This window comes from Furipterus horrens, unplaced genomic scaffold, assembly GCF_987537825.1.
Source record: "Furipterus horrens unplaced genomic scaffold, mFurHor1.1.pri manual_scaffold_4, whole genome shotgun sequence".
NCBI lineage: Eukaryota > Metazoa > Chordata > Mammalia > Chiroptera > Furipteridae > Furipterus > Furipterus horrens.
Genome location: NW_028327174.1, coordinates 55,546,442 through 55,559,800, shown reverse-complemented (window position 1 = coordinate 55,559,800; position 13,359 = coordinate 55,546,442). Strand labels below are relative to the sequence as shown.

At 41.6% G+C, this 13,359-nt stretch overlaps 1 pseudogene across 1 annotated transcript; it reads left to right on the top strand.

Moving 5' to 3' along the window:
* Positions 1-103: 103 nt before the first annotated feature.
* Positions 104-10,413, top strand: LOC150011944 (ATP synthase F(1) complex subunit alpha, mitochondrial pseudogene; annotated as a pseudogene). Its single transcript, XR_016510479.1, has 2 exons — positions 104-274; positions 8,639-10,413. The product of XR_016510479.1 is annotated as an ATP synthase F(1) complex subunit alpha, mitochondrial pseudogene (transcript).
* Positions 10,414-13,359: the final 2,946 nt, after the last annotated feature.

Below are 13,359 nucleotides of genomic sequence, written 5' to 3'. Positions count from 1 at the left end.
CCGGGGCGGGATGGCAGGGGATGGGTGTGTGTCTGAGGGAGGGAAGGAGGGAGCGCAGAGGGAGCGCAAGGGGAGGGGGTGAGTCACGGCCGCGCCCCCGCGGGCGAGAGGCTGGAGTGAGGGCTGCGGGAGCCTACGCCCGCCGCCAGCGCGCTCCACGCACAGTGCCCCGCAGCTGGGCCAAGCGGGTTAAGGAGAGTCACCCGAATTTTTCTTCGGGACAGGGACTTAGGGGAGGTCAAGATTCCAAACGCTCCGAAATGCCTGCGGAGAGGTAAGGTAATGGGGGTGGGGAGAGCGAGCCAAAGCCCGGCCCCCTGAAAGTTGGCCTCGCCCATTAACCAAATCACTCAACTCCCCTAGCCGGTTGGGTCACTTGGGGGATTTTTCTCTCTGAATGTGTGTGTGTGTGTGTTTGAGGGGGGCGGGGGTCGGCAGCCTCCCGCTCAGGTCACCTCAGTTTCCCCGGAAACCCCTCGAAACTCCATAACTCATCTACCCTGCCGAGGAACCCGAGCCCCAAGGCCGCGTGAAATTGCACTGTCTCCGGCCGCTTCCTCCTCCAGACCCGGCGCCGGCCCGGACTCTCCCGGGGATTTGGTTGGGGGGCGGGGGTGGTTTCCAGCCTGGGAACAGACCCGAAGCCCGCCTTTCCACTTCCACCCCGGGAGGGGCTCCCGCACCTGTCGCCATCCCCTCTGCTGCCCCCCACGGCCGCCTGGGAGAACAGCTGCCTCCCCTTCCACACCAGCCTGACCGCGCCGTCGGGGCGGCTGCAGTTCTGCTGGACTTAGATGGGAACACAGTCCCCACCACAGGCGCTCACAGTTTCCCAGGCGCCTTCCAAACCCGGGCTGGCGCTGGAAAGGAGTAGGGGGCGGTGCAGGGGGACATGGAGAGGGCACTAGACACGGCGTCCACGGGTGGCCGGGATCCCTGGCGCATCCTGGCCTGAGGCGGTCTGGTGCACCAAGTGTGGCTGCCCGAAACGCAGCCAACCTCAGGACGGGTCCGCCTGGCGCCCCCTGGTGCCCAACCGGCGGCAGGGAGGACCCACAGTTGGCATCCCGGATCTCTCCCAGAGAATCTAGTTATTTTCTCCAGTTTTCAAGCCTGAAGACGTTCAAGAACAGTTGAGTCTTAACGAAGGAAAATTTCGCCTTTCATTCTGAGCCAACACTATCGACTAAAATTCTGTAAAACTTATTCTGTATTGATACACACCCTAGAGGACCCACTCTGTGCTGGAGGCTTACCTTTGCCCTAGGGAGTTGGCCTTATCCTGACTACTTGCATAACAATCCTAATAACATTAACATATACATACATTAACCACTTCATTTGCAAGTGTGTCCTACAATTTAGAGAATGTTTCACTTAACATAAAAATGATGCATGCTAGGCCGAGGTCAGTCTACATTTTATGGAACTGAAAGTGTGTGTCTTTTCCAAGGTCATCCACTCACTTGGTGACAGCGAATCAGGAAGAGGGGCTCAGGTTTTTGCCTAGGATTTCGTATGTCACATTGAAACTGTAGCTTCATCTGCTCAGAATCCAACTCTTGTCAGATAACTGAACCAATATCATGTTAAGGAGCCTTTCATTCTATTATTCACCCACCTCAACCTAGTGTTCAAGGCCCTGATTCTGATGTAGGAAACCTGTCTTAGTTTCTTTGTTCATAAAACAGTTGCATCTGTAAAGGCTGTTGTTTGAATTTATTGAGAAAAGGCAGGTGGAGCTGTTAATGTGTTGTGCTGGACCTTCAGAAGCATTCAATGAAAGCTAGCTGTATTCCTCTTATCAACAACTGTCCCTTTCCCCTCCCCAACTACATCCCAAGGTGTGTTTTTGCTGGTATTCATTCTTCAATGTGTAAAGAAACATCAAGTTAAGAGCATCAGGGATATAAACACTGGATAAAACTGACAAGCGGCCATCTCTGTTTGGTGCTACCCTGACTGAATAAATAAAGGAAGGGAGGCTTTATTTACAAAAGCTTTCTGCAGCTATCCAACATCCTTTTATCTTTTCTTACTCTTAACTGATGACTTTGGTTCTTATTTTACTGTGAAAATAAAAGTAACCAGAAGAAAGCATCCTATCTTTCTACCACTAATCTGGCCAGTTTTCCTCTATCCTCACCTATGTACTCTGAATTCCATCTTGCTACAATGAATTGTCCTTGCTGCTATTTAAATCTCCTCTCATTCCCTCATTTCTGTCCCTCACTCTACTCCACCCTTCAGTTCTACACCACAGTCCATTCCTTCTTGCCTTTCTCCTGTATTATCCCTCTTTCCTATATTATCAAATTTTCTCTGCACTGGATCATTCCATTAACATACAAATGTGCTGTAGTATCTGCCATTAAAAAAAAAAAAAAAACAAGACCTGGCTGATGTGGCTCAGTGGACTGAGCACTGGCCTGAGAACCAAGGGTCGCTGGTTCGATTCCCAGTCAGGGCACATGCCTGTGTTGTGGGCCAGGTCCTCAGATGGGGGCACACAAGAGGCAACCACACATTGATGTTTCTATCCCTCTTTCTCCCTCCCTTCTCCTCTCTCTAAAAATAAATCAAATAGTAAAATAAAAACTACTCTTTAAAAAAAATACAAGCCTTGGCTGGTGTGGTTTAGTTGGTTGAATTGTTCTCCCACACTTCAAAAAGGTTGGGGGTTTGATTCCCGGTCAGGGCACCTTTGTGAGCCCTTAATAAAGGTGAACTGATGTTGAAATAAAATTTAAAAAAAGCAACAACAACAAAACAAGTAAATTTTCTCTGACCCCATGGCCTTCTAGTCCTTTGCTCCTAACTGCTGCAGGGTATTCTATCATGTGGATTCCTACTCTGACAATTGCCTCTAGCTTCTGGCTACCACCAGGATGTTGCAAGAGCAATGAATACTTTGTACATATATCTCCTTTGGTTCTACAGTAATTCCTTGTGCATGCTGAGCTCCACATCAGTGGTGGATTTCTGTATCCCAACTTCCTCACCAATTCTTGACATTATTCAAGTTTCCATTTTTTTCAATTTGCCATGAATTTAAAATATTTCAATACATTTTTTTCCATTTCTGATTTTTAAAATTATTATCTGTAACCTTTGGAAACTAATCACATGAAACTACAAAATTAGCAAATGTCTTGACATCTGTATATAAACCATAAAACACGTCTAATTTCAAACTCATTTATTAGTGTGCCACTCAATCTTATTTTTAGAAAAGCAACTCCAAAGATAGTCTTATATCATTACTTTATTTCTTTTAAAAATATTTTATTTATTTATTTTTAGAGAGAGGGGAAGGGAAGGAGAAAAACATCAATGCGATTGAGAAACATATCGATCTGTTGCCTCTCACAGGCCCCCAGCCAGGACCGGGCCCGAAACCCAGGCATCCCAGGCACATGCCCTGACTGGGAGTCAAACCCACAAACTTTCGATTTGTAGGCTGTTGCTCAATCCACTGAGGAATATCAGCCAGAAGACTATCATTTGTTTAAAAGAAAACTGTTCCTTTTAACTTTACAACCACCTCATACCCCAATTTCAAAACATATTCAATGTATTTCTTTAGCTAGTAGTATGTTTGAGCATCTCAAACTTTTCTTACTTTTGTCTCTTTTATGCAGTGCCTATTCATTTTCCTTTGCAATTTTCCTATAGGGATTCCCATATTTTTATATCAGTTTGCAGCAGTTTGTTATTTCAGATATTAGCCCTTTGTTGGTTTTCTTTTGATATATTTTAGAATTTTTATAAGAGTTTGAGCCAAACTGACAACATATTCTGGGGAGCAAGATCTCAAATGCTCCCCTCTTTATTTGTTTTAGGCATTGCAAATATCTCTTCCTAATTTTCATCATTAACTTTGTCAATATGATCTTATTGAACAGAAAGCCTTAATTCTGGGATAATCTAATTAGTCAACTTTACTTATGGTTTGTTAATCTTTTTTTGAATTTTTATGAGTTTATTTGAACCAAACTGACAACATATGCAGGGCAGTAAAGTCTCAAATGCTCCAGAGAAAAAGTTTTGCAGCTTCTTTTTCTTTAAATTTATTTTTAGAATCTCTTTTATTGTTGTTCTATTACGGTTGTCCCAATTTCCCCCCCCATTGTTCTCCACTGCTCCTTCCCACACCCACAGTCAATCCCCACTGTGTTGTCCATGTCCACGGGGCCTTTATACTAGTGCCTTCTGCAGCTTCTTTTATACATTTGAAACAAGAAGGGAATTAGGAAAATTACAGGAGGTTGGAAAAAGTAAGGCAGGGACTGGATTGCAGGGTAGTTAATGAGACCATGAGCTCTCTTGAGGTTGGTTACAGTTTATTTCAAAGGTAACCTGGACGCTAGAAACAATGCACAGGGCTTGCTTAAGGCAAAGATAAGCCTTTTACTAAAAAGTTTTGTGCCTGGGGTGTGACTACCCACCTTGACTTGCGCAATTGGGAATTTATGATCAGATCACCCTATGAGGTTACTTTCCATAGAACCCCTGTTTCATCCACACCTTAAACTCACAGCATGTTTTTTCTTTGAAAGTGCCAATTTACTTTAAGGCTGAGAGATGGCATGACTGCTTCTTGGTCTCCTGATTTGAAGTGTGGGTTCTTCCTGCACTGGCCACTCTGCTTAGAGTAAACCCAGGTTGGTTCTTAACCATTGCCTGCAAGATGGGAAATGTTCCCACAGCTGGCCAAGACCCCTGATCCTTTTCTGCTCAAAAAGATGCTCCCTAGAGCCCCACACACCAGGCTCCTCTCTATGGAAACAGCCTTCACATAGCAAGTGTCCACAAACCATGAAAGAATGAGGCATTCTCCATGGAAATGACTGTGATCCTGAGGGGACAAAAAATGTGCCTGTAGTGTATAAACACACACACACACACACACATATACCATATGTGAGATATACAGTAAATAAACTATATCTGTGGCATTAAAAATTCATGCAGGAGTAAGGTCCTGACAACCAATTATATGTGTGGGGTTTTCCCCATAGCAAACCATTCTCCAACACCTGCTGAGGGTCCTAAAATTCAACTCAATTCTGACATTATCTAGCCAAAGATAGTGTCAGATCCTTACAGGAATATGTACCACTATGGTGGAGGTGCCACACACACCCTAGGCTTGATTGGAAGTTGCTCTGTCCAGCAGAGGCTTCATGACCACGGCGGAACAAACTTTTACCCAGGACACTTTGTTATGTCTGGGGGAAGGAAGGTGACTGCCTCTCTAGTGGAGACGAGCAGCCAAACCTTCATCCCTCATGTCTTTTATTGAGGAGGATACATACGAGAGATACAAGGTTAAAATTCATAAATCATCTATTGTATTCAGACATTTGACAGTAACAGATAACATACACTAATTTGGGAGTCACACTGACTGATTAGAGTCAAGGTCTATAAAACATTTCGACGAGGTGCAGGGTTCTATATACTACCTGCTAAAGATAGCTTACACTGCATTGCTGATAAGGAAAGCAGGGTAAGTTTTAAAGCACAATGAGCTTAATAAGCGCTCTTCAATCTAATTCCCATGGCAACCCTCTGGTGGTTGACAGTTATGTTCCGCACACAGCCTTATACTGAGACTTAGAGACAAGTACAGCCAGGATGCTGGTGGCTCGTCATGCTCAGGCCAGGTCTACAATTCCTTAAACCACGAGGAGTGGTTGCCCATATACCGCACCCTCCTGCATGTGCCAATCCAGGTACCACCTGTGCTTCTGATTTACAGGCTAGAGATTGGCTTCCAATGACCTCTTCAGGTTCAATTGGTTTGCTAGTGCAGCTCACAGAACACAGCGAAACATTTAACTTACCTAGATTGCCAGTTAAGCATGAAAGAATATAACTCAGGAACAGCCAGATATAAGAGATATGTAGGAAAAGATATGGAGTAAGGGCACAGAGTTATCATGTCCTCTCTGAGGGCACCACTTCCCCCCAAATGTCCAAGTGTTCACCAACCCTGAGGTTTTGTTGTTGTTGTTTTTTTTTCTTTTATTGATTCCAGAGAGAAGGGAAGGGAGGGAGAAAGAGAGGGAGAGAAACATTGATGTGAGAAACATAGATCAATTGCCTCCTGCATGTGTCCTGACTGGGGACCAAACCCACAACCCAGACATGTGCCCTGACCAGGAATCAAACCTATGACCTTTCAGTCTGCAAGATGACATCCAACCAACTGAGCCACACTGGCCAGGGCTGATCTTGATTATTTTTTTTTAAGATTTTATTTATTTATTTTTGGTGAGAGGGGAAGGGAGCAAGAAAGAGAGGAAGAGAAACATCAGTGATTGGTTGCTTCTCACATATCCCTAACTGTGGACCTGGCCCGCAACCCAGCCATGTGCTCTGACTGGGAATTGAACCAGTGACCCTTTGGTTCACAGACCAGCGCTCAACCCACTGAGCCACAGCAGCCAGGGCTTGTACATCTTTAAAGTCTACAATTTGATGAGTTTTGACAAAGGTAAAAAGATTTCTGCATATAGCAACAATATTATCCAATCCATAATAGTTATAATGATTCTAAAACTAGATAATGAAATAAATGTTATTGGTTCATCTTACTTATAGATGTATATACAAATACCCTAAGTAAAATACTAGTTAAGTTAATCAAACAGTGTATTAAAAATAATTATCTTCACACTTTTTTTCTAGTTTCTGAAAAATTTGCATGAGCCCTGTCTGGGTAACTCAATAGGTTAGAGCATCATCCTGATATGCCAAGGTTGCAGGTTCAATCCTCAGTCAGGGCGCAAATAAGAATCAATCAAGGAATGCATAAATAAGAGGAACAACAAATTGATGTCTCTATCTCTCTCTCTAAAATCAATCAATAAAAAAAACATGAAGTAGTAAGAAATCATTCTAGAACAGATGTTGATTTCTCAAACTTGACTAACGTCAGTAGAACATATCTGTGAAATCAACTGAGTAGAGACTTTTGAGTAGGAAAGTCTGATTAACATTTTAATTTCTTTAATGCTGTTAACATTTTCAAGTTTTGAATTTCTTTTTGACCCATTTTGTTGTTTATATTTTCTCAGAAATCTAGGTTTAGAAATTCATTAGTATATGTTTATTAATAATACTGTTATTTTAAAATTATTTTTAAAATATTTTATTTTAGAGAGAGGCAAAGAAGGGGAGAAAGAGGAGAGAAACATCAACTGGTCACCTTTCACATGTCCCCAACTAGGGACCTGACCTGCAACCCAGGCTTTTGCCCTGACTGGGAATCAAACCGGCGACCTTTTGGTTCGCAGGCTGGTGCCCAATCCACTGAGCCACACCAGCCAGGACAATACTGTTATTTTTCTTGAATCTATTGTGTCCCTGGTGTTGTGTCTGTGTCCCACTTTTATTCTGTATTTTGTCTATTTGTACGTTGTGGTTTTGGGTTGGGTTTTTTGTTTTGTTTTTTGCCTTTAGCATTCTAGCTAGGCTTCTCTTTGTTTCTTCTCTTTATTTTTTCTTTCTCTTTCTTCTTTCTTCTTCACACTTCTAATAGGTTTGGCCTGTTAACTATATCTTTCAAGATCTTCTCTGTTGCTAAGGGTTTAGTGTTTGTCTGCATGACGTGTCAGTTTCTGAGAGAGTATGTCAAAATCTCCAGTTCTAATCTTTGATTCATTCTTTTTTGTTTGTCTCTAAGTTTTTCATATTCTACATCTCTAATTAAAGCTTCAGTTATACCGTAGAAAATTTGACAAATTTGTATTTAGTCTTTTAATTTAAGGTTTAGTAATAGTATGTTACTAATAGTTTAATTTTCTGACATTTGGGGATTTAAGAAATTATCTTTTGGGGGGGGGTTAGGGGGCACTTCAACAACAAACATTTATTTCTCTCAGTTCTGAAGGCTGGAAATCCAAGACCAGGGTGCTGGCATGGTTGGGTTCTGGTGAGGCTCTTTTCCTGGCTTTTAGATGTATCTCTTCCCATGGAAAGAGGTGGGGAGAGAGAGAGACTATCTTTAATTGGTAACTTCTCATGTTATCACAGCACAAAGAACATAGGCTGCAATATTAATTCTTTAAATGTAGTATTAAGGCTTCCTTTGTAACTCAGTAAAGTCATTTTTTGTAAATGTTTCACATGTACTAGGAAGAGCTTATCTGTTAGATGGAGAATTCTCTATATAGAATATATCAGGCTTATTAATTATATTATTCCAGATCTTCTGGATCTCTTATTATTTGAATACTTGATTCATTTGTTTCTAAGAAAGGTATGTAAATATTTCTTGTTCCAAGTTGATTTTTTTTCTTTCCTAAATTTGATTGATTTTTATAACCACAAAATGGGGGGAATAATTGTACTTTCTCATCAGATTGTAATGAAAAGTGTGAGTTAATACATGTGAAACCTATGTAGCATGCCCGGCACATATAAAGTACTCAATAAAGTTAACTATTATTATTTATATGTTACTATATGAGTATATGTATATATTATGTATGTATGTTTTGCCTATAGTGCCAAGCATGTTTATGATGGTTATGTTTTCTTGCTCTCCTGCTTATTTTATTATTATGTAACACTCTATTTTGTCCCATAATTTTTTTGCCTTGAGTTTTATCACATATTAAAATCCCAGGTTCCACTCAGTCTGGAGACTGCAGCTGCAGAGGAATCACTGAGAAGCTGCAAAAATGCTGCCTGTGTGCGTTGCCATGGCTGTGGCCCACACCCTCCCTCAGCAAGCCTGGCTGGTCTCCAAAAATGCTTCACTGCTGAAAGGAATCTCCATGCCCCTACCACTTGTCTTCAGAAGACTGGTACTGCTGAAATGTCCTCTATTCTTGAAGAGCATATTCTTGGAGCCAATGCCTCTCTTGACCTTGAAAAGACTGGGCATGTTTTTGTATTGGTGATGGTATTGCCTGAGTACATGGGCTGAGGAATGTTCAAGCAGAAGAAATGGTAGAGTTTTCTTCAGACTTAAAGAGTATGTTTCTGAACTCGGAACCTGACAATGTTGGTGTTGTCGTGTTTGGAAATGATAAACTCATTAAAGAAGGAGATATTGTAAAGTGAACAGGAGCCATTGTAGATGTTCCCATTGATGAGGAGCTGTCGGATCATGTAGTAGATGACCTTGGTAATGCCATTGATGGAAAGGGTCCAATTAGTTCTAAGACCCATAGGCAAATTGGCCTGAAAGCTCCTGGGACCATTCCTCAAATCTCTTTGCAGGCACCAGTGCAGACCAACAGACTGGCAAAACATCCATTGCTGTTGACACAATCATTAACCAGAAACGTTTCAATGATGGCACTGATGAAAAGAAGAAGCTATACTGTATCTTATGTTGCTGTTGGTCAGAAGAGAGCCACTGTTGCCCAGTTGGTGAAGAGACTTACAGATGCAGATGTCATGAAGAACACCATTGTGGTTTCAGCTACTGCTTCTGATGCTGCCCCACTTCAGTACCCGGCTCCTTATTCTGGCTGTTCTATGGGAGAACATTTTAGGGATAATGGCAAACATGCTTTGATCATCTATGATGACATCCAAAGAAGCTATTGCTTATTGTCAGATGTCTTTGCTGCTGCTCCAAGACCCTGGTCGTGGGACCTATCTTGGTGATGTGTTCTACCTACACTCCTGTCTGCTAGAGAGAGCCGCCAACATGAATGATGCTTTTGTTGGTGACTCCTTGACTGGTGTACCGGGCATAGAAACACAAGCTGATGATGTGTCTGCTTACATTCCAACAAATGTCACTTCCATCACTGATGAACAGATCTTGGAAACATAATTGTTCTACACAGGTATCCACCCTGCCATTAACATTGGTTTGTCTGTGTCCCACGTTGGATCTGCTGCCCAAACCAGGGACATGAAGCAGGCAGCAGGCACTATGAAGCTGGAATTGGCTGTCTCATGAGGTTGCTGCTTTTGCTCAGTTTGGTTCTGATCTCAATGCTGCTACTCAACAACTCTTGAGTTGTGGTGTACATCTGACTGAGTTGCTAAAGCAAATACAGTATTCTCCCATGGCTACTGAAGAACAAGTGGCTGTTATTTATGTGGGTATACAGGGTTATCTTGATAAACTGGAGCCCAGTAAGATCACAACGTTTAAGAATGCTTTCTTGTCTTATGTTGTCAGCCAACACCAAGCCCTGCTGGGCACTAACAGAGCTGATGGAAAGATCTCAGAACAGTCAGAGGCAAAGCCAAAAGAGATTTTAACAAACTTCTTGGCTGGATTGGAAGCTTAAACTCCTTTGGATTCACATGAAATACCAGTTTGGTTTTGTCATTGTTTCTTCTAGTAATCGGTTCCATTTGTAAAAGGATTACTCTCATACTCCAGATGTACATAAATCACATTAAAAATAAAGGTTCCATATTGCTTGGTGGAAAAAAAATCCCAATTTACTTTTGGTTTATTTTTGCCTGGTAAAGCTTTTCCCCTAACCATAGATTGGGTTTCTAGGGAAGCCATTTCTAAAGTAGAGATCAGAGTGCAGGCAATTTATTAGTGAGAGCTCTTGGGATCAACATTTGAAGGAAAGGGAAGAAGCAGGATTGAACAGAAGAAGAAGTTGGACTTCTGAGCAGTCACAATGCTTCAGCTAATTCTGAAGGGAACTCTAAAAAAAAGTTTTTTAATATCCCACTCTCTAGAGAGCAAGTGTTTTACCAAGGTATCTGATACACTTGCCACTTCCTGCTCAACCAGTACAATTCTCATATTATCAATATATCAGGTCAATATAGAGTTTTGAGAGATGTCCAGCTACTCAGGTATCTCCAAATTATTTTTTAGAAGATTTTATTTATTTACTTTTAGAGAGAGGGGAAGGGGTGGAGAAAGAGAGAGAGAGAAACATCAATATATGAGGATACATGGATCTGTTGTCTCTCACACACTCCCAACTGGGGACCTGGCCCACAACCCAGGCAATGTGTCCTGACTGGGAACCACACTGGCAGACTTTCGGTTCACAGGCTGATGCTCAATCCACTGAGCTACACCAGCCAGGGCTCCAAATTATTTTATGACTGAGGTCAGGAGAGTTACCACAGCCCTGGTGTAGGGCTGTACATGTATATGGTTGTCTTTTCCAAGTGAATTTGAATTATTTCTGTTCTCCTTTCTGATAAGGATGGAAAAGAATGCATTTGCCAGATCAAAGTTTGCATACTGTGTATCTGCTGATCTGCTAATATATCACACATGGCAAAGCAGCTGCAATTAGGGATATTTGGTTGGCTTTGAAATAGTTTGCTATCATCCTCTGGGATCTGTCAGGTCTTTGCAGGAAGCAGATTGGTGAATAAAATAAAGATATGAGGAGACTACTACCTTTGCATTCTTTTTAAATTATTATATTTTTATTTTTTACAGTACAGAGGTCTTTTAGTTATTTTTTATACCTATCATGCTATTAATTTATAGGGAATGGGTTCCAGGAGCTCAGGCTTCTTTCCCTTGGTTCTCACAAAATATGCTTCTCTGACCCTTCAGTTGAACCCAAGTACCTTCCCCTTTGGATTCCTTTTTTCTCTGATCATTTTCCTTGACATGTTTCAGGAAGCTAACTCAGCTCTTAGAGAGCTTAATATACTTAGTACCTACATTAATTCTCTTGGCAGGAATTTTGCCCTTGTTTGTTACAATGCCAACTGCATGCTGGGTAATACTGTAGAATCTTTCAGTTTTGCCATGGTAGCATTTGTGGAACTTTTCTTTATGAATAGGGATCATGCCCTTGATGTCTATAATATAATATTTCTTGTAGATTCCCATGTTTGTGGCCAAAGGAATAACTCCATGTTTTCTAAAAGGCCTAGAGAAAGATGGCAGGTGCCTCTCATCTTTCCCTTTATGTTAGTTATTTGGAAGATTACTAGAAAATGGAGATTCTATCTGAAAGGAAGCACTCTCTACCCTTCTTTTCTATTATATATTTATTTATTTATTTATTTATCACCTAAAGATCGGATATAAATTCTCCTTTACTGGAGACCCTCTGGACTCTTATCAGTTCGGATATAGCACTAGAATAACCTGCAAACAAAACTTACTACATTTATTTTATCCCGTATATTTACCTTCTCTTTTCCTTTGTCCTGTCTTTATTGTTCTTTGTTGAAGATGCTCTATTAGCCAGAGTTCTAAGCAACCATTTCGAGTTATTCTTTGTTGAGTAACTTAAGATTTCCCATGTGATGCGTGCTGTATGTGTTAATAAACTTATTTGTTTTTTCCTTGTAAATCTATGTTTTCGTTAAAGAGCCCCACCTGAGAACCTAGGATGGGTAGAGGTAAAGTTTTGCTTCCTCTACAATAGAAACAACCCAAATGTCCATAAACAGAAAACAGATAAACAAAATGTGGTATATTCATACAATTTAATATTATTTACCCATAAAAAATGGAGTGTTGATAAATGCTACAATTTGGATGAAACTTGAAAACATGCTAAATGCCAGTCAGAAAACTCTGTATGTGCCCTGCCTGGTGTGGCTCAGTTGGTTGAAATGTTAAACCAGAAGTTTGTGGGTTTGATTCCTGGTCAGGCACATGCCTGAGCTGCAGATTTGATCCCCAGTCCAGGAGCATGAGAGAGGCAACAGACTGATGTTTCTCTCACATTGATATTTCTCTCCTTTCTCTCCCTCCTTTTCCCTCTCTCTAGAGTCAATAAGCATGTCCTCAGGTGAGGATTAGAAAAAAGAAAACAGAGCCCTGGCTGGTGTGGCTCAGTGGATTGAGCATCAGATTGCAAACCAAAAGGTCACTGGTTTGATTCCCAGTCAGGGCACATGCCTGGATTGCAGGCTGGGTTCCCCAACTGGATGCGTGTGAGAGGCAAACGATCAATGTATCTCTCACACATTGATGTTTCTCTCCCTGTCTTTCGCCCTCCCTTCCCCTCTCTCTAAAATAAAATAAAGCCCTGGAAAAAAAAAAAAAGAAAGAAAATAGAAAAGCCTGTGTATTATGTGATTCCATTATTATGAATGTCCAGAAAAGGGTAGTCTATAGATCTAGAAAGTAGATTAGCGATCGCTTAGAGCTCAGGGAAAGGGGTGTGGGGTATAGAAGGGTGATAGCTAATGGGTATGGGATTTATTCTTCTTTTTTTAAAAAATCCTCACACGACGATATGTTTATTGATTTCAGAGAGAGAGGAAGGGAGAAAATGAGAGCAAGAGAAACATCAATGTGAGAGAGAAACATCAATTGGTTGCCTCCCGTAAGTGAGGATCAAACACACAACCCCTATTTCCCCTAGAAATAGGGGAAGGGAGGGAGAAAGGGAGAGAAACATCCATGTGCGAGAAAAACAATCAGTCGCC